This window comes from Canis lupus, chromosome 1, assembly GCF_011100685.1.
Source record: "Canis lupus familiaris isolate Mischka breed German Shepherd chromosome 1, alternate assembly UU_Cfam_GSD_1.0, whole genome shotgun sequence".
NCBI lineage: Eukaryota > Metazoa > Chordata > Mammalia > Carnivora > Canidae > Canis > Canis lupus.
The window spans coordinates 21,095,014-21,121,859 of record NC_049222.1 but is presented as its reverse complement, the minus strand read 5'-3'; the positions used below and the strand labels follow the sequence as shown (position 1 = coordinate 21,121,859).

General features: G+C 38.4%; 1 long non-coding RNA gene across 8 annotated transcripts; it reads left to right on the top strand.

Annotated features, from left to right (window-relative positions):
- The first annotated feature begins 2,821 nt into the window (after nucleotides 1-2,821).
- Nucleotides 2,822-24,922, top strand: LOC111095168. Of its 8 annotated transcripts, none has more exons than XR_005353461.1 (5): nucleotides 2,822-4,408; nucleotides 4,804-5,413; nucleotides 13,515-13,687; nucleotides 20,776-21,114; nucleotides 23,754-24,922. It is a non-coding gene; the product is annotated as an uncharacterized LOC111095168 (long non-coding RNA). The 8 variants fall into 8 exon arrangements; XR_005353459.1 differs by lacking the exon at nucleotides 23,754-24,922 and adding an exon at nucleotides 23,453-23,507; XR_005353462.1 differs by lacking the exon at nucleotides 23,754-24,922 and adding an exon at nucleotides 23,429-23,488.
- Nucleotides 24,923-26,846: the final 1,924 nt, after the last annotated feature.

Genomic DNA, 26,846 nt, shown 5'->3' with positions numbered 1-26,846 from the left:
TTGGGGTCCGTCTGTTGGCCAGGGCAGCCACCGCACGTGGGAGCCAGCCAAGTCCTCCCCGGGTGGCAAGGAGACAACCCTGGACACAACCGTGAACCCAGTGTAGTAAGGTAGAGATGACTCTAGCTGGGCTCTGCTACTTTTACTTATATGTGTAACTTAGAGAAAATCATTTTACCTCTTTTATCTTAATTGTCTTCTACAACACGAGGCAACTGGGTGAGGCTACTGTTGAAGGCTCCTGTGAACTTAGAAGAGAAGGAGCTGGGGGATGCGACAAAAGCTTAAACCCCATATTATATTCTTTCCCTGATGCCCAAGTGCAGAAATCCAGATCACTGCAGACGTTGCAGTGTATGGATTCTGTCTTCAACTGAATGCTACCCTGTTCAGACCATTTCAGTGATGGTTCTGCACAACGTCCTTTTTTTTTTTTTTTTTTTTTTTTTTTTTTTTTAGAACGTCCCTTTTGACACAGAAGGGCTTGCTTCTGCAGCCCTCTGGGTGAGATGTGCATGGTGCTCCCAGTCACAGTCAACTTGAAGTTTGTAGTTTAGGTCAAATGAAATATTTTCAGAGCTCAGTGTGTATTCCCAAAACAGCAATAAATCACTCAGAAAGTTATGTGCTCATTTGCACATGGCTTCAAATTACTGATTTAGCCAGCTGAGGGCACACATTATGGTTTTTCAGCATATGATTTTTTTATTTCTGGTGTTCTGATCATCCAGTAATTAGTGGATACAGATGAAATTACAAGCTGCTGCCATTGCCTCAAATGGTCAGGTTTTCAGGATGCCAACTCCCAGCTCCTTTGGAGTTGACATAAATATTATGGAAGCAAAAAATTATAGTCATTTGCAGGGAAATCATGTGTTTAATTGCCAAGTGAAGCAGAGGAAAAATAGCAGAAGCACACATCATGTATCAGTTAATGTGAGTGCATTATTGCATGTTGCAAAGGGGTCTAAAAGGACTTTTCAATAGCAAAATGAAAACAAAACTATTCTAAAAAATGCCATCTGTGAAGCCTCTAGATATGTCTGACTGGCTCATTTCCTTTCAAAAATAGTCCCTGCATTCCAAAAGCTGTTAATAATGAAGGGAAACAACCATGGAGTAAAAATGGACCATGGCTGATGGGAGTGGGACTTAATGTAAGGAGTTGCAGTTGAAATAAACATGGAGAGGAATATTCTGCAGACACATTTTGTGTAGATATTTCAGTGTTTACTGCAGATGGCACTTTAACACAACATAAGACTCCTCAGATTCTACGTGCAGGTGGATTATTTTGAAAATACCAAACTCAGAATTTACTTTTAAGCATTTATTTCTAAATAAATGTTATTTACTAAAAAAATTAGTGCTTTTTCCTCCTATATCCCACCTTTTTAATTAGTGGACTTGTCTCATGGGAAAGACAATTGACAACCATGTAAAGTTTTATAGGAGGCCAAAAATTAATTTAACTTGGAAATGATGTTAATATATTTCCATGTTGGATAGACTGCCAATGACCACAGAAATCTTAACGTAATAATCTGTAATGTGTTGTATTACTCTTTTTAAATTACTAAATCAAATACTTCATCTATTATTCTAAAAAGCAAAGATAAAGCTTTTATAGATTCTGTCTCTGCCAGGTGATCAGCATAATATCGTGGCCAAGGTCATAAACCCTGGAGTCAGATTTTCTGGTTTTGATTTCTGTCATTTACCAACATGTGAACTTGGACAAGTGTTACACTTATATATATATACACACCCTAGAGTCTTCATCTATAAAATAGAGATAACACCAGAACCTGCCTTGTAGGTGTTGAGACCTACATGGGATGATACGCATGAGGCAGTTGTTAGTCTGTTCCCTGGCATATATGATGAACTCAAGAGATATTCTCACATTCATTCATTCATTCATTCATTTTTAAAAACTATTTTTTTATTCAGGAGAGACAGAGAGAGAGGTAGAGACACAGGCAGAGTGAGAAGCAGGCTCCATGCAGGAGCCCTCTGTGGGACTTGATCCCGGTACCCCAGGATCACATCCTGGGCAGAAGGTGGTGCTAAACCGCTGAGCCACCCAGGGATCCCTTCTCATGATTATTATTTTTTTTCCTCATGATTATTTAAATAGCAGCTGGAAATTCTAGCATATAGCCAGAAATTAAGTGGTGACATTTTTTGTTCTATAATGATTTTAGGTAAGATGATAAAAAGAGCAGTTATATTCTGAGAGTTGAGAGTCTGTTACTGTTCTAAGCCCCTTGTTTTATCTTATATAATCTCCACAATAATTGTAGGATATAGGTATTATCCCATTTTATAGGTGAGGAAATTAAGGTTGCTTAAGGCTATCAGTCATGCCTTTTGAAACAAAATACTGTTTATTGAGTGATGGCTTTGTGCCAGGCACTGTTCAGTTTATTATTTTTTTTAATAAAATAATTTTTATTGGTGTTCAATTTACCAACATACAGAATAACACCCAGTGCTCATCCCATCAAGTGTCCCCCTCAGTGCCTGTCACCCACACTCCCGCACCCCCCGCCCTCCTCCCCTTGCACCACCCCTAGTTCGTTTCCCAGAGTTAGAAGTCTCTCATGTTCTGTCTCCCTTTCTGATATTTCCTACCCATTTCTTCTCCCTTCCCTTATATTCCCTTTCACTATTATTTATATTCCCCAAATGAATGAGAACATACACTGTTTGTCCTTCTCCGATTGACTTATTTCACTCAGCATGATACCCTCCAGTTCCATCCACGTTGAAGCAAATGATGGGTATTTGTCGTTTCTCATGGTTGAGGAATATTCCATTGTATACATAAACCACATCTTCTTTATCCATTCATCTTTCGATGGACACCGAGGCTCCTTCCAGTTTGGCTATTGTGGACATTGCTGCTAGAAACATCGGGGTGCAGGTGTCCCGCACTGTTCAGTTTAAATTGTATTCCTTCTCTCTCAGTCCTCACAACCTAGGTTGTGGTTAGTATCAATATCTTAATACCAGCATTCACATATGAAGGAACATACACACAGGGAGATTAAGGAACTTCTAGACAAACACATAACTAAGAAGTGTCAGAAATAAGATTTTATTCCATTAGTTTGATTCAGAATCCTTGTTCTCAACTACTATGCTGAAAGAAAAAACAAAGAATGCACAACCATGTAAAAAAGAGTTATTATGATAAAAATAAGGTAAATAAATGACAGAAATGTGGGTGAAATATATAAATGGACAATTTATACTGGAAGAAATAACAATTGGCTAATGTCCATATGATACTGCTATTGCCAGTTTCTCTAAAAAAGACAACTTTAAATTACAATGAAATATGCCTTTTCACTTATATTTTGCAGAATATGAAAAGATTGATACCATTGTTGATACAAACTTGATAGAGGTCAATTTCATAGAACCTGTGAAAAATGGGAAATGCATACATCCTTTGATCTTGCAACTCAACTTAATAGAAATCTATTTTAAAGAAATAGTCACACATATATATATAAATACTGTACAACAGCGTTTATTGTATCATTATTTGTAACAGTGAAAACTAGAAAACAACTGAGATATATCAGCAGGGGAATGCTTTAATAAGTTCTAGTTTTCCATACTATTGAATATTATGTAGCCACTTAAAATCCAAGAACAAAGTAGATCTATATTAAATGTTATGTTATAAAAAAGTCTGCAACGTTCTGCATGTTGTTAAAAACCAGGTTGCATTATGTTATATATTTGGCATAATTAAATTGATTTATTAAACTTGGAGAGGGGAGTCTTTTCATTTACCTTCTATATTTGTATATAGAAAACATCCTGGAATAAAATTCATAAAATATTAACATAGTTATTAGGAGTATTCATGAAAATTTATGAAAGATTTGAATTTTGCTCTAAATGCTTTGGTATTATTTAAATGCATTAGAATAAGTATGTCCCATTATAATGCAAATAGTAAAGTAAAAGTATAATGTAAAAATAAAGTGAAAAGGATAAAAGGAAGTAAGTACTGTACCAAATGTAGATAGCTTGTAACAGCAGAACTGTAATTCAGGCTAAGTCCTGGTGACTTCAAAGTTATTGGTGTTCTCTACTATTCCAGTATTCAAGATACCATAGAGCATTACCGAACATTGCTGCCGCTTCTTTGTATATTGTCTATAATATTTATATTAATTATATTTATATATTCATAAAATAAGTGTAAATATTTATATATCATATATAAAAATTGTATATAATACATATTATATATAAATACTATATATATTGTTTTCCTAGAGACATATATTACAACCTGTCAGGAAGGAGATGAGACTTTATTTTCCAACTTATTTTCAATCCTAGATTCATATGAGATTTTGACCATGCAGTGGAATGGAACAGGGTGAGGACCGAAACAATTCTACTACTTTTTTATGGACACTTAAATGATGATAAGTTTATAGATCTTTAGTTAAGTACTCACCTGTACTTTGCCTCAGTTTATGAATGGTAATTGAATAATTCTCACCATGACTTCTTCACAAAGATAGTACTAGAGTACTCACAGAATATTAAAATGGAAGTATCAGCCAAGATTTTAAGATGAAGAATATTGTTATAGGTTGATTTCTGTCTTCCCTCGATTCGTATGTTGAAGTCAGTACCTCAGAATGTGATTTTATTTGGAACTAGGGTTGTTGCAGATGTAATCTGTTAAGATAAAGTCATACTGATGTAAGGTGAGCCTTTAATCCATTTTGACTGATCTCCTTACTAAAAGGGGATATTTGCTCACAGACGCACGGAGTGCCATGTGGGAATGGAAGCAGAGACTGGGTGAGGCCAAGTCAAGGAACACCGAAGATTGCCAGCAAACTACTAAGAAGCTAGAAGAGGGGCATGAAATAGATTTTTCCTCAAAAGGAGCAGATCCTGCCAAAACTTGATCTCAAACAAACTTCTAGCCTCAAAAAAGGTAAGACGATAAATTTCTCTTATTTAAGCCACTCAATTTGTGATACTTTGTTTTTTTTTAATTTTTTTAAATTTATTTTTTAAATTTGTGGTACTTTGTTATGGCAGCCCTGCAAACAAATACATTGGATTTCAAAGTAAGTTGTGGGAAAAATCAGAGTGAAGATTCATGTACTGGATCAAGTGTGTGGTAGGTGAGAAATCCTGGAAATGTGGGTAAGAGAATGTAGGCAGAGTCCACGCTAATTGTCAAAGAGAGTGTCCTGTTCCGTTATATGCCAGCTCCCAGAATGTGAAGCCATTCTGTAACATGCCAGTCAAGAATTTATTTGGTCCCCTTGCCTTCTCTCTTTACAGGAGAGGGATAGAGAGAGAAACAGCTGACCCCCTGTTGCCTCCACCTGCTGCAGCCCTCCTTCAGCCTTGCCTGAGGGTGAGAAAATGATTTAACTTTGTGTCACATTTAGAGTTTGCACCGCTAATACTCTGATTTCCGAATTGCAATAGTATTTGGCAAGTTAATGTGATTCTGGGACAATTGATTAATCACTTAAACATAATAAAAAAAAAACTCTTAAGACTGCTTGAGATGTCATGTAGGGGCAGAGAAAGAACTATGTTCCTTCCAAGAAATGTTAAAAGGCAGAGGGAAACAAAATGAAGTTCCAGTATGATTACATTCCACAAGTCGTGCTTATTCAAATACTAGTTATCTTGATATACAGGTACTTTGAAATGAATATCCTTTCGTAATTTTAGCCATCAGGATATGTTATTATTAATATGATTAAAGTTCTAAATAAAAAATGTGTTAATCATTTATTCTTTGTACAACTTCTTGTAGAATCTACCATGAACAATAAAAATATTTTGGGGGTGGCTTATGCGTGGGTATCTATTATTATATGTTTAAAATTATACTTTACCATTCATGTTACACTTTGTCATTTGGAGCAGTATTTAATCATGGAGCAGGGAGAAAATGACATTTTAAATCTTTTCTTTAGAGGTGGTGGGGAAGGAGGTTGTGTCTCCAAATAGCATTAAGTCTAAGGAAGTAAAAACCAGCAGGTCCATTTTACAGGGGTGTATCCAATGTGTGGAATGGTTTCTGGTCCACTTAATCTGTTCCCTCGATCCATACCTGTTTAGATCCTTTGTAATAATTGACATCCAATTAAACGCAGCCCTTTGTGCATACAAACTATAAATTCTAGTGTAAAATGATGAATGCTAGAGTTGCTTTCAACATATTCAGGACCCGAGTGTGGACAAGAAATATAGAAAAAATTCCGGGGGTATAAAATGACCAAAAACATGCCAGTAAACTTTTGAAGAAATATTTAAGTCTTTTATATACAAATTATTGCCTGCTATTTTTGTTTTTAATATTTGCATTCTCTTCTGTTGCTGTTTCTGTTTTTCTTTCCACTTAAGCAAAAATTCATTAGCAAATTCATAAAATTTGTTATGCAGTTATTTTTTCATACAAGTGATTAGAGAGGTAGTGACAAATTGCCTTTTTAAGCAGTCATAAATGCTTTGACTTTGAGAAGTTGTGAGTTCTAGGGTGAACAGTAAATTCACACTTCTGGAGAGCAAAAATTAAAGTAATAGAAGTTGTTTAGATTTGCGTAAGCATATATGACACTACAAAGACAAACAAGGAAATAATTACTCTAAAACTAGAATAGCGTTACCTCCAGTTGTGCCTCTGGGAGGGATGTAGAAGGTTTCTGGGATATGGGTAAAATTTCATATCTCAGTTTGGGTGGTGCTGACGTGTGGCTATTGATTTTATCATTATTAATATGCAATTTTTCGTGTTTGTGCGATATATTTTTAAACAAATTATTAATTTTTATTTTTTTATTTTTTATTTTTTTAAAATTTTTTTTTCAATTTTTATTTATTTATGATAGTCACAGAGAGAGAGAGAGAGAGAGGCAGAGACATAGGCCGAGGGAGAAGCAGGCTCCATGCACCGGGAGCCCGACGTGGGATTCTATCCCGGGTCTCCAGGATCGCGCCCTGGGCCAAAGGCAGGCGCCAAACCGCTGCGCCACCCAGGGATCCCAAATTATTAATTTTTAAAAGTTTTAATAAAAAAGCAAACAGGTAAACCCAAGGTGGATATAGGCACATGCCAGGACTATTCTTGAGGTAAAAATAGGAAAGAAAAAATATTGAGAGTTGAAAACAAAGTTATTTACATTTAGCAACAAGTCTTTACTGAGTGCTTATTATTTGTTGGATGTTTTCCTAGGACCTGAGATGCATTACTGAACAAAATCAAGATCCCTGCCCTGTGGATTCTGGACAGGGATAGAAGTGCCGACAGTAAATAGCAGACATGAAAAAATGATAAATCACATTTTTCCTGTTTTCTGTGACAGTCACTGAGTATAAGAAGGAAAGCACAGAGGTTTTTAATAGTTCAGGCACTCTTAGGCTGATTGTGCAGAATTGTTTTCAGTGCATTTTAAAAGAAATAATTTATACCTACCACTTATGGATATGGTCCGAATCATAGAGAATTGCATTTATATAATGATCACCTTCAAAATATGATTCTATGGTTGGTATAAAGTTTATGACAAAAAAGCATTATAATAAGAGCAAGTATTAGCCTTAACCTCAGATTTCTGGAAATGACTTTGAATTTTATCTCAGGGGCGCCTGGGTGGGTGGCTTAGTCCATTAAGCAGTTGCCTTTGGCTCAGGTCATGATCCCAAGGTCCTGGGATCTGGCCCTACTCAGTGGGAAGCCTGCTTCTCCCCTCCTGCTGCTTCCTCTGTGGCTCCCTCTGCACACAAGCTCTTTCTCTCTGTCAAATAAATAAAATATATATTTTTTTAATAAATAAAATCTTAAAAAGAATTGTATCTCAGGAAGAACTCGGCAATAAAACAAAGTATGGATAAATCAGAAGCTGAAAAAAATCACCAGTAAAAAGTTTTTATTCTCTTTAGTAAGAAACAATTCTGAGCTGTAGGAGAAAAAAAGTCTTATAAGTAACACAGGAAAACAAAGGAGAAAATGTGCCAGTGGAACAGACACCACATTTCAGATATGCTTAGGAGGCTATCAGACTAATGGTGTGGGTTCCTATGTGGCTTGGTAGGATTCGGGTCCCCTGGGTCAGCTGGTGTCTCCTGGAGCAGAACGACCATGGACTTGTTCTCAGCATCATCCAGGCTCCCTGAGCACTCCAGCCTTTGAAAGCAGATCAGAGCCAAAGGCCTGTCCTGAATCTGTCATCTAGCAGATTGTTAAAAGGTAGTTCAGACAAACGAGGATTTCTTCCATGTGGTTTACTGGATTAAAAACAGTTTAGGGGACAGAGAGGAAGCCAGAGCAGGGAGGCAGAAGATAGAACATGTTAGTAATTCCAGATCCAAAGGAAGATTGAGAATTCCACTCCAGCTTTTAGAACTCACTGTGACTTGGCCCATTCATCCGTTTTTAATCACATTCTCCTACTATGTGTGCTGTGTTCAAATATTGCTATATGCTAGAAATAGCTCTGGGTGATTTAGAAGGTGCTGGTAATAAACTGTAGTCTACTAGACAGCCAAATAAGAGGATGCTCTGGATTTAAGATTTTATGTCTTAACACCAATTATTGTTTATGACTCTGTAAGCTCTATGATTTTAACCTTTGCTTTAAACACAGAATAAGAAAATAGTCATCAGCTGGAGCTTTTTGATATACAACTTGATTCAGAAAATAAAATATTCTTAAAAGTCTGGACAACTTTTATCTCTTTTCATCTTGATTAAATTTGTTTAGTGAATGGAAATGACTAATAAAGGAGAAGTACTTGCTATAGCTAAATGCTGAACACAGACTGATGTTCCATAACTGGCAAAATTAACACTGGCAAATTTACAACTGATTTTGATTGTGTAGATTTTAATTTCTCAAGAAATTGTTGAACGAGAAAGAGAATCATAAACACATTATGAATTTGAGGAATGAAAATAGTTCCTGAACTTGGTTTTCGGGGTTTGAAATGCAGGATTCTGAAATTCACTCATGAATGTAATGCAAATAGTTAATGTTTAAATCAATTATAATTAGGACAAAATCATTTTTCTCAAACCAATATTTGTTTAGGTAAAGAAAAACTACAAACTGTAATGACCATGATGCATGAATTTGATTATTATTCTCCTATGGGTGATTTCAAACGTCAGCCTCAGTGGAAGAATGATTGCTCCTCCTTCCATAATCTCCCATTCCACACTCTTATTAAAAAGACTCAGTGGTGAGAAATTTCAATTTTTCTTGATTCCAGAGTACAGATTGAAGACGTAGGCAGAGGAGCCTCATTTCTCAGTCCCTTGTGAATCTGTGGAATCAGTCGCTTCAGGTTCATACTTGCTGGTACCTTGACATGTTCTTGCAGTTGCCATTGTGAATTTGGAGCTGTAAATTTCCAGATGTTAAAAAAAAAAAAAGTCCTGAAGCAAAACATTGTTGTACTTCCAGTGTTCTCAGTAATTAAGCTTCTAGAAGTGTATCTAGATCCAGCAAGCTGTTTTGAGAATTCAGAAAAATAACTCCTCTCTAGAAACAGAGCTTAACTAGGGTCCGTTTGGCCTTTATTTCTACAAGAGCCTTCATCTTTTATCTGGGTTCTGGTCAAATAAAGAGCAAGTAAAGAGAGACTGATTGATGAAGACTCTCTCAAATCCAGCAGTACTCATCCTTGGATGTGCATTGAAATTACCTGAGAGTTTACAATACACGGACTCCCTGAGTACCACCTCCAGAGATACTTATGTAACTGGGGTGGGATTTAGCCCCAACAGGGAAAATTGTAAAAGCTCCTTGGGTGATTTTAATATGCAGCCAAGGATCTGAGATCCACTGCTGGCTTGCAGGCCTAATGTAATTAAAATACAGCCTTCAGTATTTCTAAAGTTGACAAGTTGATTTCCAAAGACATGGAAAACATGGCACCGAAGTGTCATTTTGATTCCTTCTTGGGATCACAGGTTTTCTAGGACCATTTTAAGACCTTATTCCAAGGGCATTCATGCTCTTGGAGTTCACGGCCTACCTCATATCAAGCATATCAAAATGCAGCCACATCCCACATTAATATAATTGATTCCTGATTATGTGAGTCATATTGTGCTAATTGTTAGTATATTAATTTTTAAGTGTTTAAAATGTTGAAGTCATTTAGGGCTTTTGGGACCAAGTCTCAAACATTATTAGAGACTTGCAGTTTCTTGGCATTGATGGATAACAGAGTCCAAGCCCCCTTAGCACAACCCTCTGTGGAGGACAAACGGAGAACAAAGTGACTCTGTTTACCTGCACTGCCTCAATGTGGCATCATGAATTTGCACCCTGGATCTGAATGTTTGAGCATATTCCTGACTCTGTCTCAGATGTGCACATTCAAAGCCCCTGCTAGGGAAGCTATCAGGCTTAGCTGCTGGGAAATATGGATGAAGATATGAGCCTTGCCATTGCAGCTTGCTTGCGGACAGCAGAGTTCTTGCCGCGAAGCTGGCCCGGCAGCAACTTACAGAACCCTAACATGCCTGAGCAGGAATAGTAACTGTCTCCCATTGACTGCCAGCCAGTGGCGACAGGAGACCTTGCGCTGTAACAGCTGTAGGACACATCTCCCCGTGGCTGGCCCTGGTCTGCTGGCCAGGGCAGACTGCAGGCCAAGAGGACACTGTCTGAGGCTGGAGAGTTGTGGAGGGGTTCCTCTGCCTCGGTGCTTGCCTGTGTGACTCCCACCCCTAATTCTGATGGGGCTGAGTGGTAATTCAGGAAGAAGCACTCAGATAAGGAATTGGTGGCTTCAACAGAGAATTTATGAAGACCAGAGCCTCACAAACTAGGATAGATTCCCTAATTCTACTATCAGTGAGGCTGTTGGGAGTGAGATTGCTCCTTAGGCTGTTATGTAGCTCAGTCCCTATGATTTCCCCCTTCAATCCTATACCTGATCATCACTTTAACCTTCTTTTCATCATGGAAATATGCTGGACAACAGTTTACCATGTAAGAAACCCCCAGAGGTTTGTTTCTGTTTTTTGTTCTTTTTTTTTTAAGATTTTATTTATTTATTCATGAGAGAGGCAGAGACACAGGCAGAGGGAGAGAAGCAGGCTCCATGCAGGGAGCCCGATGTGGGACTCGATCCAAGGACCCTGGGGTCACGCCCTGGGCCGAAGGCAGGCCCTCAACCACTGAGCCACCAGGTGCCCAGAAACCCCCCAAATTATTAAGTATATAAAGATGTATTCAAAATCATGACTAATCAGAGAAAAAAGGCAAGTTAACATAAAGAGTTCAAACAATATAAAGAGGTATATGTCATATAAAGGGGTATAGTGTTATACCGGAGATTCCCAGCCATGGCTGTGCATTAGAATCACCTGGAAAGATTTTTAAAACCTCAACACCTAAGCCCTACCCTAAGGGATTCAAATCTAAACGGTATGGGTGGGGCTTGAACATTGGTTTTATTTAAAAGGTGTTTCTCCAGGTGTTGCACTGAATTGAAGGCCTATTGCAATGCAAAAAGTTACAAAGCTGGGTCAGTGCAGGCAGGTGGCAGTGCTTCTACAGAGTCTGGCACTACTTGGTCAAATTAAGGACAAACACATCTGTGCCTCAGCAATTCCCCTAATCGAGAGAGAGAGAGAGAGAGAGAGAGAGAGAGAGAGTCTCAAAGAAATTTTGCCTTGTCTCCATCAAGTACTTGTACAGGTGTTGATTGCAAACTTATCTGCAGTGACCAGAGCTAGAGACAACTTGGATATCCACCTGGGAGAGTAGATAGCTCAAGGGGAGGCTGCGCAAAAAGTGGGTAGATTAACGTATGGAGTGCAGTATCCCTGGGTCTTAGAGGCAGAGCCAGAGCAGTAAGAATCTGAACAGTCGTTCTCATTTTGCAAAACCACGCTGTAAGGTGGAGTAGAATGGGAGCAAGCTGGGGAGATGAAAGTGAATAAGGGAAGAGCCACGAAGAACCAATAATGATGTTGTGCTGTGAACAGAGGAATAGGAGTCACACACCCATCCACACCTAGGTGAAGAGGGAAGAAAGAGATCGGTGGGGATGGCAGTGAGCAAGGAAAAGGGCAAAGGGATGGGGCAGAGAGCAGACGCGGAGATTGGACCTCAGGACAGTCCAGTTTGAGGCTAAAGGCAGGATGCACCCTGAGGAGGCAGGAAGCAGGGGTGAGCGGTTCAGGTCGGGGTTCCTTCGTGCAGAACTGGAAACTCTGACGCGGGCTCTCAGGTGGAGTTCAGATGGAAGGGAGCCCCAAGAAGCTCGGGCTTGAGGGAAGTCTCGGGAGGTGGGCCTTCCCTGACGGGTCCCTTTTGAAGACCTAGAAGAGGAAGGCTATGCCGGTCGGTGCAGGAACAGTACGAGGGCAAGTAGCCCTAGCCCGTGGGACTGGAAGACAGTGGTCCCCGCGCCCGGACATGAGCTTCAGTTCGCTGAGAGATACCCGGTGCAGGAGGAGACAGAGCCCGGCCTGGCAGGAAAGAGGAAGCTGGCGATGAAGGGCCGACCTGGAAGTCGGATTATGAGGCAGTAGATGAGCCGAGGGGGAGCTGGAGAGCCCGCCAGCAGGAGGCCCCCGGGGCTGCTGCAGGGAACCCCAGTGAGGTAGTCTTGAGCTGGGGTGCAGGCGGGGGCACGGCCGGAGGGCACCAGGTCTCAGGATCTGGCGGCTTGGCTAGACTCGAAGAACTATTAAAATTGTTGCCACTGTTTCAGGAATTTGGGACATTATTTTAATATGAAAATATGATGCTGTTTTGAAACGTGAGGCAGCATAGTGTGGTGGCGAAAGTTGGATTCCAGAGCCAGACCTTCCCAGCTTCCACCTGGACCAGCTGCTGAACCTCTCTGTGCCCCCGAAACGCTGCTTGTCTATGAAATGGGGAAACTGTCTCTTAGGACTGTCCTGAGAATTAAATGAGCTAATGTTCATAAAGTGCTTAGAACACTGCTTGGCACTCAGTGAGTACTAGTTAAGTGTTTGTTAAATAAACATAAATAAATGACTCTTCGTAGGGTTAGGATACAGATGTCTTTTTTTTTTTCCTACTAAACAAATGGTGCTGGAGGGCTTCTGTTAAGGGAAGGTGTTGGTCTCTAAGCATCATGGATTAGGAGATCCAGCTGGATTAGGATAGGGCTTTGTGGTCTCCATTTTGGATTTAGGGCCTGGAAATCCTTAGGAGACAGAGTCTGGTTTCTAGGGCCTACAGCCCTAACACCCGAACCTGGGGGAATTCTTTTTTTTTTTTAAGATTTTATTTATTTATTCATGATAGACATAGAGAAAGAGAGAGAGAGAGAGAGAGAGGCAGAAACACAGGCAGAGGGAGAAGCAGGCTCCATGCAGGGAGCCTGACGTGGGACTCGATCCCGGGACTCCAGGATCACGCCCTGGGCTGAAGGCGACGCTAAAGCGCTGAGCCACCCGGCCTGCCCACCTGTGGGAATTCTTAATATTCTGGATTTTCTTCTCTCCACAGCTCCTCAGTCCCCGGAGCAAGCTCTTTTTTCTGGCTGACCTGGATTTTATGGCAAACACACCTACCTGGAGAAAGTGTGCAGCCCTCCCTGTTGAGACACAAGGTGCTGAGTCACAAGGAACTGGAAGGCTCCAGATGCCCAGGCGTGGCCCTGAGGGTGGTGTGGGCTTTAGGTGAGGCGGGACCTACACACTCCCTGAGGCTCGGGGGAGAAGGGATGGAATGAGCCCAGGGCATTTAACACTACGCCTGGTGAGGAACATTTTCAAACTCGTTTCCATTGAATTACTTTTCACACAGTATTTAAACCTGAATTGTTATTATCAAAAATGGGAGAGAAAAAAATCCCCCAACTTCCTCTATTACACTTCCTGGCCTTGGGGATGCCAGGTGTTTACATTTCCTCTTTATCTTCAGTTTACTAATTAATTAATTTATTTATTTATTATTTTATATTTTTTAAAGATTTTATTTATTTATTCATGAGAGACACACAGAGAGAGGCAGAGACACAGGCAGAGGGAGAAGCAGGCTCCCTGCAGGGAGCCCGACGTGGGACTCGATCCCAGGTCTCCAGGATCACGCCCTGGGCCGAAGGCCAGGCGCTAAACCACTGGGCCACCCAGGCTGCCCCCTAAATTTTTTTAGCTAAGAAATAATTGTGAAATGTCACCTCTCCACTATTCCTTTCCCCAAGGAACTCAAATCTTGAAAGAGAGCTGTGTATGTAGATAATTAATCACAAGTACTGGCTGACTCAGTAGCCGCTCAGAGGCAAGACAGAGCAATGGAGCAAGCAGAGGGCAGGGGAAGCTCTGCCTGAAGGTGCTTGGAAAGGCCCCTGTGGGCGGCAGTATGGCTGGGGTTTGGAAGAAGAGTGGAGGTTTGCTAAGAGGAAGACATGGGGCCCAACGTACTCACTGGTTGTGTGACGTTGAGCGAGTCCCGTACACTTCCTTGTAAGTGAAATGGAGTCGCTCCATTTACAAGTTGCCTGCTTGTAAATGCAGTTGTGAAGGTTTAGATGATAAAATGTAAGCATTGCATGAAGTGCTTAATTCAGGCCTGGCACAGGATGAGTTCAGTGAATGCTTGCTGAATGCATGCGTGCATGAGTGCGTGAGTGTGCACAGGTGCAGTCACGAAAGGTCAGGGCAAAGCTGGCAATACAGGATCACTGCCTAATTGTTGTCTAGGTAATTAATTCTCACCCAGTATTCTTTTTTTTTTTTTTTTTTTTTAGGGGGGATGTGCAAAGGAAGAGGGAGAGAGAGAATCTTAAACAGGCTTCACACCCATTATGTGAACCTGGGACTCGATCTCTCAGCCCTGAGATCATGACCTGAGCTGAAATCAAGAGTGGGATGTTTATGTTTTACCAACTGAACCACTCAGGCGTCCCAGCCCTGATATTTGTGTTTGGGTTTTCTCATGCTGATCATTTGCCTGAACCCCAGACAGAGATTCAGTCTGCAGAGCCAGTAAGTCTTGCCTTCTGCCCAGGCATTCTGAGCCTTCAATAGAAATTTGGGTGTAAATCCCATCTTCCTCTAGCTAGTGGGCAAGTCTTCAAGTATTTGCACCACTCCTTTTTTCCTACCAGAAAACAACCGTGCTGCCTTGATATATCTTGATGCAGGTCACCAGAGTGTCTAGTTGTATTGTTCTATCCATAAGAAATTAATTTTCTAAGTATCTTTCCCTCTCCTGCATCCCCTAATTTTTCTTAGCCTCTAATGTGACACAGTGAATATAGTAAGTATTTAATTACCATTTTTTGGGTGGATGAATGGCAAGCCACCAACTTATCTCAAGGCTTGTGAAGTATCACTAAAGGCTTTGGTATTTCATCAGGAAAATGGAGTAATGATACTTAATTCAGGGAGGTATTAGGAGGATTAGATAAGATCAGTATGGTATGTTCTAGAAAAGGTAACCTTTCCCAAGAAATGTCAATAATATTAATGACTGGTTGTGACTGAGTTAGAAGCCAGCCAAGTGTGGAGTAGTGCCCATGTAGTGTGCCCCAGTGACATTCTACAGCAAGGGATGAAAGGTTTGTTTCCTTACCACAGATCTACACCGGAGCTGCCCTCCTGCAGCCTTCTCTTGATGGGAAAGAAAAATAACCCCTTAATTTCTTTAGGTTGTTGTTTTCTGTTGGAAGGGGCAAGAGAGATAGCTTCTTGAACAAATATGCAGATAGATAGTTTGTTCACTTTCCCATCTTGATTTTGTTTTTTTTTTTAAAGATTTTATTTATTCATGAGAGACACACACAGAGAGAGGGAGGCAGAGACACAGGCAGAGGGAGAAGCAGGCTCCACGCAAGGAGACCGATGTGCTACTCGATCCCGGATCTCTGGGATCACGCCCTGGGCCGTGAGCCACCCAGGGATCCTGATTTTTTTTTTTTTTTTTTTTTTTTTTTTTGGCATAGTCATTGTGGTGGTTTGATTTTGACTTGACACTTAAAAACTTCTTTTACAATTTCTATGCATTTTGAATGATTATCTTATCCAGTTTAAATCAATAGGAAATGCAAATCTAAATACTGTATTGGATGAAATCTTTTAAATATGGTATCTGGTTATCATTTTGATCACTCAGCACAACATGATGAACTATAATAATAACCTGGCCTAAGAAAATTATTAAGATGAGAGAGTTGGAACTGTCATATTGGTTGTCATCACACTGAAGAACTGCAGCAGAAATACAAAAGTGTTTTGATTAGTATCAGATCACAGTGACATTTCAGTCATGGAAGTATTTGAAGTGGGTAACTTGATCAATAAATTAATTTTGTTATAATCTTAAAGACTCTACTATGATTCATTTTATAACATGATGACATACTAACTGGATTCTTTCTGCTAAAAAAAAATTACCAATTGTTAAAGGACTGTCAGCCGTTCTTAATTAATATAGATAGATAGACTTCCAGATTCTTTTGGCTTAAAATTCTGCAAATGTCAAAAGAGCTTTAGTAGGAGATGCTCAACATATCAATAAGAGTTACCTGTGTTTCTTTGCACATTGTAATAATCCAGGTGCACTCTGCTCTAGCAGTTGGTCTGTGATGCAATAAAAGGATAAAATTTGTTCTTTAGAAATAGAGAAAGTTTGAATTTTATACTGAAAATTTAGGACATGATAAATTAGTTGTTCATTCTTCCTTTGGCTCTTGTAGCAGTTAATTAATAATAGGGTAGATCTTTGATATTGTTTTATGGGGGGACTACATGACATACAATGTGAAATTTTATCTACTCAATGGTTATGGACTCCAGCGCACAGTCTAAATATGTATATTTTAGTGCTACAATGCGATATTAACTTTTTTAAAAAGCTCAAGTAAAATGTGTTTTATTCAACTTAAATATGTGTTCACTAGAGATACTAAATTAATTTTTAAATTCTTTAGCTTATCCAGTGGTCCTGGTTAGTACTAGTGAATCTTTATTTTTTTTTTTTCAAAGACTTAAAATTTATTTACTTGAGAGAGAGAAAGAGGAAGCAGGAGGAGGAGGAGAGACAAAGCGACAAGCAGACTGAGCATGCAGCCTGAGGCAGAGGTCGATCTCATGGCCCTGAGATAATGGCCTGAGCTGAAACCAAGAGTTGGACGTTTAATGGACTGAGACACCCAGGTGCCTCAGTACTAGTAAATCTTCTAATTCAGATAGGTTCCTTATAGCTAAGTGACCACAGGTCCTAGTGTGCATGGAGTAGTGTTGTTTCTGTTAAATTAAATTATTAATACTGTTTCCCTTTGCTTTCAAAAGTATTTTGGTTTGGATTGATGAATTATATGATCACTGTACTTTTGCAGTCCCAGAAGCCACTTGGCTTAGTTTCAGCATGGAGGGGTAAAGCATTGTCTCCTACTTCTTTGTAGAACAAAATCTTCCCCTAGATTTTTCACACCTTTGATGTTCTATAAACCCCAAGGCTACTTTACTTTGCTTTTGTGGATTCCAATGGAAACTTTTAGCTAAAGGATGCATTTATAAGAGAACTTTAGAAATGATCAAGAAAGTGTTTTAATACATAATATATATTTTACTGTATTCCAGTAAATGAATTACATGATCGAATTTTGACTCTTTCATTAACCATTGACCATTTAGCACCTTACTTGATGATTGGGTATAGTAGGAAGTGAATAGCGCTGCTGAATGAATAAGCAATTTAAATACTTACCCCTTTTTTAATTTAAGAAAATTGAAGTTTCTTCACACATGCAATTTTCTTCCTAAATATATAAGGATACTCCATGATCACCCTTTGAATCATTGTTTAGTACAATATTTCTCAAACATTGATAAAGATTACTTGACATTTGGCCAAAAAATCAGATTCCCAGGGATCCCTGGGTGGCGCAGCGGTTTGGCGCCTGCCTTTGGCCCAGGGCGCGATCCTGGAGACCCGGGATCGAATCCCACGTCGGGCTCCCGGTGCATGGAGCCTGCTTCTCCCTCTGCCTGTGTCTCTGCCTCTCTCTCTCTCTCTCTGTGACTATCATAAAATAAAAAAAAAAATAAATAAATAAAAATAAAAATTAAAAAAAAAAAAAATCAGATTCCCAGATCCTGCCCCTAAAAGTCTGGTTTAGGAAGTTTCACATGGCTCTGGATATATAATAGGCTCCTTTCCAGCTCCAGGTCTTTGAAATCTTTGTTTTACTTGTTTTCAAAAGGACAATTGCTTGACTTTCTACCAGGCTCTCCATTTTCTACAAAGTCATGGTTAATAACCTAGTTATTTATACAACTCTAATATTTCTTTATGATAACATGGTTCTTCCCAAAAAGGAATTCTTAAAACTTTCACATGGGAGCCAATTTTTAGCTGTTCTATTACTACTTAGAAAATTAGAAAACTTGTACTTTTTACATATCAATACATACATAATTGAAAAACTTAGTATTCATTAAGATTTTTAGCAATTTTGGAGTAACAATTTAATATCCTGTTCAAATAATTCTCTGCAGTTATCATAATTCAAGCACAAGTCAATAAATCTGCATTTGATTGCATTTAACAAGTTATGTTTTTAAAATGTTACATATACATTTTGTGTTAACTGCCTAGATTTTTAGTGTAATGTGTAGATTTGCCATAACTCAAAGATTTCTACATAACTTTGAATGTCAGAAAGTAATCTGTGAGAGAAATCTAGGCCTGGGCAGCAAACTAGCAAATCCTTCAGATTGGCCTCTTTAATTTCTTATGAATTTTTTTTTTTTTTTTTTTGGTAAAGAATTGTATTCAGATGAAATATTTAGAATTCAGTTCTATACAATGTTATTTGACTATGTTTTTAGAAGAAATAATTCAGTATTGGCAATAATTTTATGATTGCCTTTTATGTAACTGTGCATGCCTGATTAGAGATCTTCATTTGGGAGCAGCAATGGAAATGTGCTGAGTGGTATCAGTACAAATTTGAATGGATAATTACATTTTGTGAGGAAAAATATTTTTGTCCCTATACCCTGAAAAGGAAATTACAAGGCAGAGAAATTATTCTCTTGATTCTAGATCAGCACTCCCTGCCCTGAAGATGGTCTTCATGGACCTTCTAGCTTTGCAGCTCTCTCACTGTGTCTTCATAGTGTCAAGATACTCAGATGAAAAGGTCCTGTGTTTTTATCTGGAAGCTTGATTGTTTCACTCGCATATTTAGGTTTTATGATCCATTTAAAATTCATTTTTATATATGGCAGGAGGTAGGGTTAAACATTGTTTCAATATGGAGATTTTTTTATGTACAGATAATTATAAAGATCATCTTGGCTCTACTGACTTGATGCCTTTTTTTGTAAATCAAGAGACTGTATATTTGTGGGCCTGTCTTAGGACTCATATCTGTTCCATTGTTCTAGTTATCTGCTCTTGTACCACTACTACCCTGTCTTAATAGCTGTAGCTTTATAATAAATTCTGAAATTAGGTAGTCTTAAACATTGCTCTCTCAGTTATCTTGGCTATTCAAGATCCTTTGCATTTCTATACAAACTTTTAGAATCAGCTTGTTGATTTCTTTTAAAATACTTCTGCAGTTTTGACTGGGAGATTATTGAATCTGTATATTAATTTGTAATAATTTATATCTTAGGACCTAAATTCTTTAAATCCATGAACATGGTGTATTTTTTTTCTTTTATATTGGTCTCCTTTAACTTTTATTAGCAGTGATTTGAGATTTTAATATAGGGATTGAGTACTTTTCTTCTTAGATTTATTTCTAGATGCTTTTTGTATTGTTTTAAGTGGCATATTAAGTTCAATTTTAAGTGTTTTCTTGCTATTTTATAGAAATTCAGTTGACTTTTGTGTTCCTACCTTGTATCCAGTGACCTCATTAATTCATTATGATATTTTCTTTGTAGATTTTTTCAGATTTTCTATAAACTCAGTCATGTCATTATTCTTTTTTTCAAGTTTTAAAATTTTGTTTTCTTAATGCACTGGCTATGACCTCCAATGTAATATTGAATGAAAGTGGTAAAAGTAAACATCTTGCTAATTTGGGGCAAAGTGTGAAATATTTCAACATTAATTATGACGTTAACTTTAAGTTTTATGGAGCTATTATTTATCAGATGATAGAAAATCCTCCTATTACTAGTTGGCTGAGAAATTTTATCATAAATCGTTATGAAATTTTTGGATTTTTTAATATATTTTTGGATTTAATTTACAATTAGTTTAGTTTAAAAGCTCTTTTAAATTTTAAATTCCATCTTTTCAAAGCTCTTTCCTTGTTTTTTTGTTTGTTTGTTTGTTTATTGCAGTGGGAGAAGTGGCTTTTGCAATTTACTAAATCCAGAATCTTACTTTACCTCTTTAGATCTTAGTTTTCTCATTTTGAATATAACCCCAGAGTTGTTCTTGATAAGCCTTAAAATCTCTAGAATTTTCATAGTGGGAGTTTTAAAAATATGATCTCCCTACACCAGATCGCAATGTAATAGTATTTAAGAAATGTATTAAATATAACGAGGATGAAAAGTAATGCTTATTTCTGTATTTTAGCATCAATAATTATATAAAATAATTAAATGTAACTTAGGATGACATAACTAGATTTTCATGTTTTGAGAATAAATATAATGAATGTATTCTTTTGTTCTTTAATCAGGTTTCAAATGATCTTATTTGGTCAAATATGTCATATTTATATTTGTCAGACTGTATTACCTTAGGCAGCAAAAATAATAGCTTCTTTTTCCCTCCATTCTTTTCTATGCAGTTATTCCTGAACCCAAGAAACCATGAAGCTCACAGTTCATCATGTCAGTTTCCAATATCAACTGATGTAACTGGTGATGTTGGTAGTGATTTAACTGGTGTCTGCACCAACACAGGGACGGACACTTGGACACTCAGAATTTCCTAACAGAGAATTCCAACATTGTCAGATAATGTTTGGGGCAAAACTGTTTCTCCAGGTTATGATGTAATCCACACGGAAATACTCTTAATCTAATATTCTGAAGGAAAACAACCAAATGAACATTACTATTGTTCTTTTGAAAAATCTATAGCATTCTTTGAACATGTCAAGTCACTGAGAGGGAATGCAAAAGAGGTAGGTTTATGGGAGTCTTCACTGAAAAAGCTAATGATTTTGATGGAACAAAAGAAGATATACAGAATTAGAGAAAATATATAAGAGTCAAAGGAAGAAAATAAAGCAAAGTTTTAAGTTCTCTTTGTTTGAAAGGCAGAGTAGATGGTGACAGCAACTGTATTGGCAGTGAGATAACATTGTAAGATGGAAGATGAAATCATGTGTTAAGGCCTGGGGACCTAATCTGTGGGTCTCACTTCTTCCCTTCCTGCCTCTGAGCCTAACTGTGGACCTCCTGTTAACCTTCTCATTTTGACCTCATGTGTTTTCAACCTTGACTCAGAAACATTTAGCACCATCTTGGTTTGGTGCCCAGAAACAGATTTCCTGAATTCCTGACTCTGTTTCTTGTTATTTTCATTTTTTCACCTTGAGGTCTGATCTTTTCCCATAAGGGAAGAACTTGGTTTTGACTGCTGACGATGCCTGACAGTTTGGTTCAGTGCTTCTAGCTCTGGACTACACCCAGATTAATTATCAATCTGATTAATCTGTTAATGAATCTGTTTAATCCTGCTGTAGAGACATTTTGAAGAGACTGACAGATTAAGAGAAGATAAACTCTTTATGTCAAGAGACATTGTGGAAGGATGCTTTTGATAAGAATTATTTAGAGAATATGTCTCTGATGACCCAAAGAGGTGAAAGTTTCTTTAGATGCCTTTACTTAGCCATAGATGGGCAACAGTGTGTGGTCTAGGAAGTTTAGAATGTAACGTAGCTAGTTAGTGGCAGTAATAGTACTGGAGCACAGGTCTGAATGTGAATGTCTGGTTTAGATGAATTTCTATTAATCTTGTTCTTTTATTTTTTTATTTTTTATTTTTAATTTTTTTAATTTTTTAAAAAGATTTATTTATTTATTTATGATAGACATAGAGAGAGAGAGAGAGAGAGACACACGAGAGAGAGAGAGCCAGAGACACAGGCAGAGGGAGAAGCAGGCTCCATGCTGGGAGCCTGTCGCGGGACTTGATCCCGGGGCTCCAGGATCATGCTCTGGGCCAAAGGCAGGTGCTAAACCACTGAGCCACCCAGGGATCCCCATATTTTTTTATTTTTTAAATAAGATTTTATTTATTCATTCATGAGACACACACACACACACACACACACAGAGGCAGAAACAGAGGGAGAGGGAGAAGTAGGCTCCTCGCAGGGAGTCTGATGTGGGACTTGATCCCAGACCGTGGGGTCCTGCCCTGAGTAGAAGGCAGATGCTCAACCGTTAAGCCACCCAGGTATCCCTATCTTGTTCCTCTTTTAAAAGATACAAACAAAAAATGAGGATAATTGTCTTTTTAATCTAAGAAATGTGTAGGCCTTCCTCTCCTTCACCTTTGACTTCCTTTCTAAGGGCTAGACAACATAGGGCAGGAAGTAACCATTCATCCTTGGGCTCTCTTATTTGGTGCCCTGAATTCCCTCAGCCTTGGTACCCAGTGCCTTTGCACTGCTCCTGATTGCCTGTGAGCATCGTTCACAACACCCAAATGAGGGTTTATTTTCTGAAACAGAGTCCCATATTTTGGGACATTTAAGAGCTAGTCTGGGGACGCTTGGGTGGTTCAGTGGTTAGAATCTGCCTTTGGCTCAGGGCAGCATCCTGGGGTCCCGGGATCGAGTCCCATATCAGGCTCCCTGCAGGAGCCTGCTTCTCCCTCTGCCTGTGTCTCTGCCTCTCTCTCTGTGTCTCTCATGAATAAATAAATAAAATCTTTAAAAAAAAAAGTATGGAAAAAGAAAGTATGGGATTTAAATTCAAGACTCTCCGATCTCAAGACTTAGGTGTTATACACTATGCAGTATTTCCTCTACAATATTGCACATTGTGTATGTGCAATACTTTAGAATTTACAGAAGTAAATTTACTGACATTAATCCTTATTCTAATTTTATTATGCTGAGTGAAGTAAGTCAGTCGGAGAAGGACAAACATTATATGTTCTCATTCATGTGGGGAATATAAATGGTAGTGAAAGGGAATATAAGGGAAGGGAGAAGAAATGTGTGGGAAATATCAGAAAGGGAGACAGAACGTAAAGACTGCTAACTCTGGGAAATGAACTAGGGGTGGTAGAAGGGGAGGAGGGCGGGGGGTGGGAGTGAATGGGTGATGGACACTGGGGGTTATTCTGTATGTTGGTAAATTGAACACCAATAAAAAATAAATAATTTTATTATATAAATTTTTATATAAATTATTATTTTTATATTTTATTTTTTATATTTATATTTTATTTATATTTTATATTTGTATTTTTTTTTAAAGATTTTATTTATTTATTCATGATAGTCACAGAGGAGAGAGAGAGAGAGAGGCAGAGACACAGGCAGAGGGAGAAGCAGGCTCCATGCACCGGGAGCCCGACGTGGGATTCGATCCCGGGTCTCCAGGATTGCGCCCTGGGCCAAAGGCAGGCGCCAAACCGCTGCGCCACCCAGGGATCCCTTATATTTGTATTTTAAATTTTTATATAAATTATATACTACAACCTCTAACGAACCTCCAACCACACAACTGCCACTATTGCCTCTACTGAACTTAGCACCATAGCAGGAGCCAGCTAGCATCTAACTACTACTATAATTTCCAGCAGTACCAGTAAGGCTACAACCACTACAGACACCAGTATAACTTCTGCTAAACCTAAAACCACCATAGCCAGCACTATAACTTCTACAAACTTACACCCACCACGGCCACCACTACAATTTCTAATGAACCTGCAACCACCACAGCCACCAATGTTGCCTCTAATGAACCTACAACCAGCACTACAGCCACCATGTCATCTGAACCTAATACCACAACTACTCCCAGCACTACCGCTGATGCTAACAACCGTCACTATCACCACTACAACTTCTACCAAACCTCCAACCAGCAGGGCCAACAGTACCACTTTTATGGAACTTACAACCACCATAGCCACCAATATGACATCTACCAAACCTACAACAACCACAGCCACAAACATCATCTCTACTGAGTAGAACTCCCACAGCAGCTACCACAGCATCTGAACAGACCACCAGAACTACAGCTAGTGCTACCACTGAGGCTACAACCACCATGGCCACCATTACAACCTCTCCTGAACCTATAACTACCATGGCCACCACTAGTGCCTCTGTGAGGCCTACAACCACTATAGAGCCACAACTTCATCTTTACTGACTATCACAACAACTGCCAGCACTACCACTGAGGCTACAGCCACCACAGCCGTGACTACTACTACTTCTGAACCAAGAGCCACCATAGCAGCTACCATTTCATCTTAACCAACTACTAGGACACCTGTTGGCATGGCCACGAGGCTAAAATTCCAACAGTCCCCACTACTGTTTCTAATAAACCTATAACCACAAGACTTGCCACCACTTCAAGTGAACTGCTTCTGCGATGACTAGAATGTAACTGCTGTCACTTTTGCTGAATATTCTGTTATCAGATTCCAGTACACCAGTTCAGCCCTTTCTACTCCATATTGCAATCCCTACCACCACTGTTGAAGTTACAACTACATAAATCATCCAGAAACTTCCAGCCAGCTCTGAATCGTTCCCGTTTCAAATAAACCTGTCATCACCATCAGTTTAACAGGATTTCTAGACCCTACTCTGCTCCCCAACAGAATTTACATTATTTGCTGTAGCTACCTCCACTTCTGTGACTGAATCTAGTCTACTTTCTTTTTTTTTCTTTCTTTCTTTCTTTCTTTTTTTTTTTTTTTTTTTTGAGTTTCGGAGTTTTATTCATATTGATTCACAATTAATATCAAAATTAAAAAACATAGTAAAAAAAGATAATTGTGTCTCCAAGTGACTTTTTTTCAGATGAAATTATATTTTAAAGTCTTCAGTGTGATACGGAACACCAGATTTGAGGTCATCTAAAACCTGACTGCTTATAAAATAAACAGAGGAAGCAAAATTACAGAGACTAATACAGGAAAATAAAAAGGTAAATGACGTAGAAATTATCATTTATCAGGCAGGTTTTTGTGAAATCACATGCTGCTTGACAATGATATAAATAAAAGGGAAACAAAGTAATCTAAAATAAAACAACAACAACATTGAACATATACTAAAGTAATTGCTTTGGACACTACAGATACACCTTAGTCAGTTTAAGCATTCTGAAAGCTGATTATAAACCTAGTCTTAAACGATCAGACACTATACAAGCCTAACAAATGTTTAATACTCACTGGATTATGGAACTATAAATTGTAATGACCCTTTCTCTTAGGATGGCTGGAATAAACACTGTAAGGGTTTTCCAACCAATAAATAAGCAGTATTTACAAATTTACGTATTACACAGCATTCCACCATAATTAAAATCTCTACCTCGATGCATTTAATGCTACACAGGTATTACTTTCTAGAATTAAGTGAGTATTCTTGGAATAATATGCAGTATATAGTAACTAGCTCTCTATATTGTATGTTAGTACGACTTATATTAACTTGGCCCAAAGTGTGAGTAGTTCATTTGGTAACATGTCTACGTAAATATATTAGGTAGAGAAATGAGAAAATTAGAGAATTTGCAAAAATTTTAATATCCCCCTTGAATTGTATTTAATGAGCTGTGCAGATTGTATATTTACTTATGTACTTATAAGTATGGGAATCTGTGAAATAGAGATCATCTATAGACATAGGAATAATATTGTGCTCTTTTTAAAGAGACTCTAATCAAAATGTTTCTATTTTTATTTTGATTTGTTTCTGTGATTTTCAGAGAGGGGAGAGAGGGAAAGGAAAGTGGAGTGGAAATGAGGTGTACCTCCTTTGGGCTAGTCTGTTTTCTGACTCAACTGAAACACTATCTTCAATCTCCACTGCCACCACCTCAAGTATAAATAAAATATACTATGCTGCTTACTAACTCAACTGACTTTCCAGTCACAACACCATAATGACATTAGCTGAATGTTGACTCTCTACGATCATCATTACCTGTTAATGGAAAGTGCAACCACAAATTTTAAGTAATCTACTATCACAATACAGTTAGCAGTTCCCCCACCCATTCAATTGAGTCCTTAGCTGCAATAATAGCATTACATTCATAAAACATGCTATTACCACAGCTTCTACTGAAATTTCATGATAGAAAGCACTGCACCCGTCAGTTCTACAATCCACTACTATTACTGTGTGCCATCATTTCTACAGTTCCATTTCTGCCATACGTACTAATACAACAGACAGAACTTCACCAAACCCTTCAGTGTGCTATCACCTGAATCTATAAGCACTAGAATTTCTGTGGACGTGTTATTCAAAGCCATCCATTACTTACTCATTTGAACCAATGCTGCCTGTATTAGTAGTGAATCCAGTTAAGTCACACTATCACTCCCACTTGACAAAAATGACAAATTCATAATGACCTCTTCATTGTAGCTGTAGTTAGGGTGCCTGCAAACTAAATCCTAACATCCACTATCATCACCCTACACCAGAACCTAGATCTATTATTAGTAACATAAGTGATTCCATGGCCAATAACTGCCAACATATAACAACTGCCAAAATAACCACTTCTAAAACAAGATTTCCTTAATGGAAAAAAAAAAAAAAGATTTCCTTAATGATCAGTTCAACTATCATAATAATAATTTTACCCCTAAAACAACATTTAGATTTAATATTACCATTTATTAGAC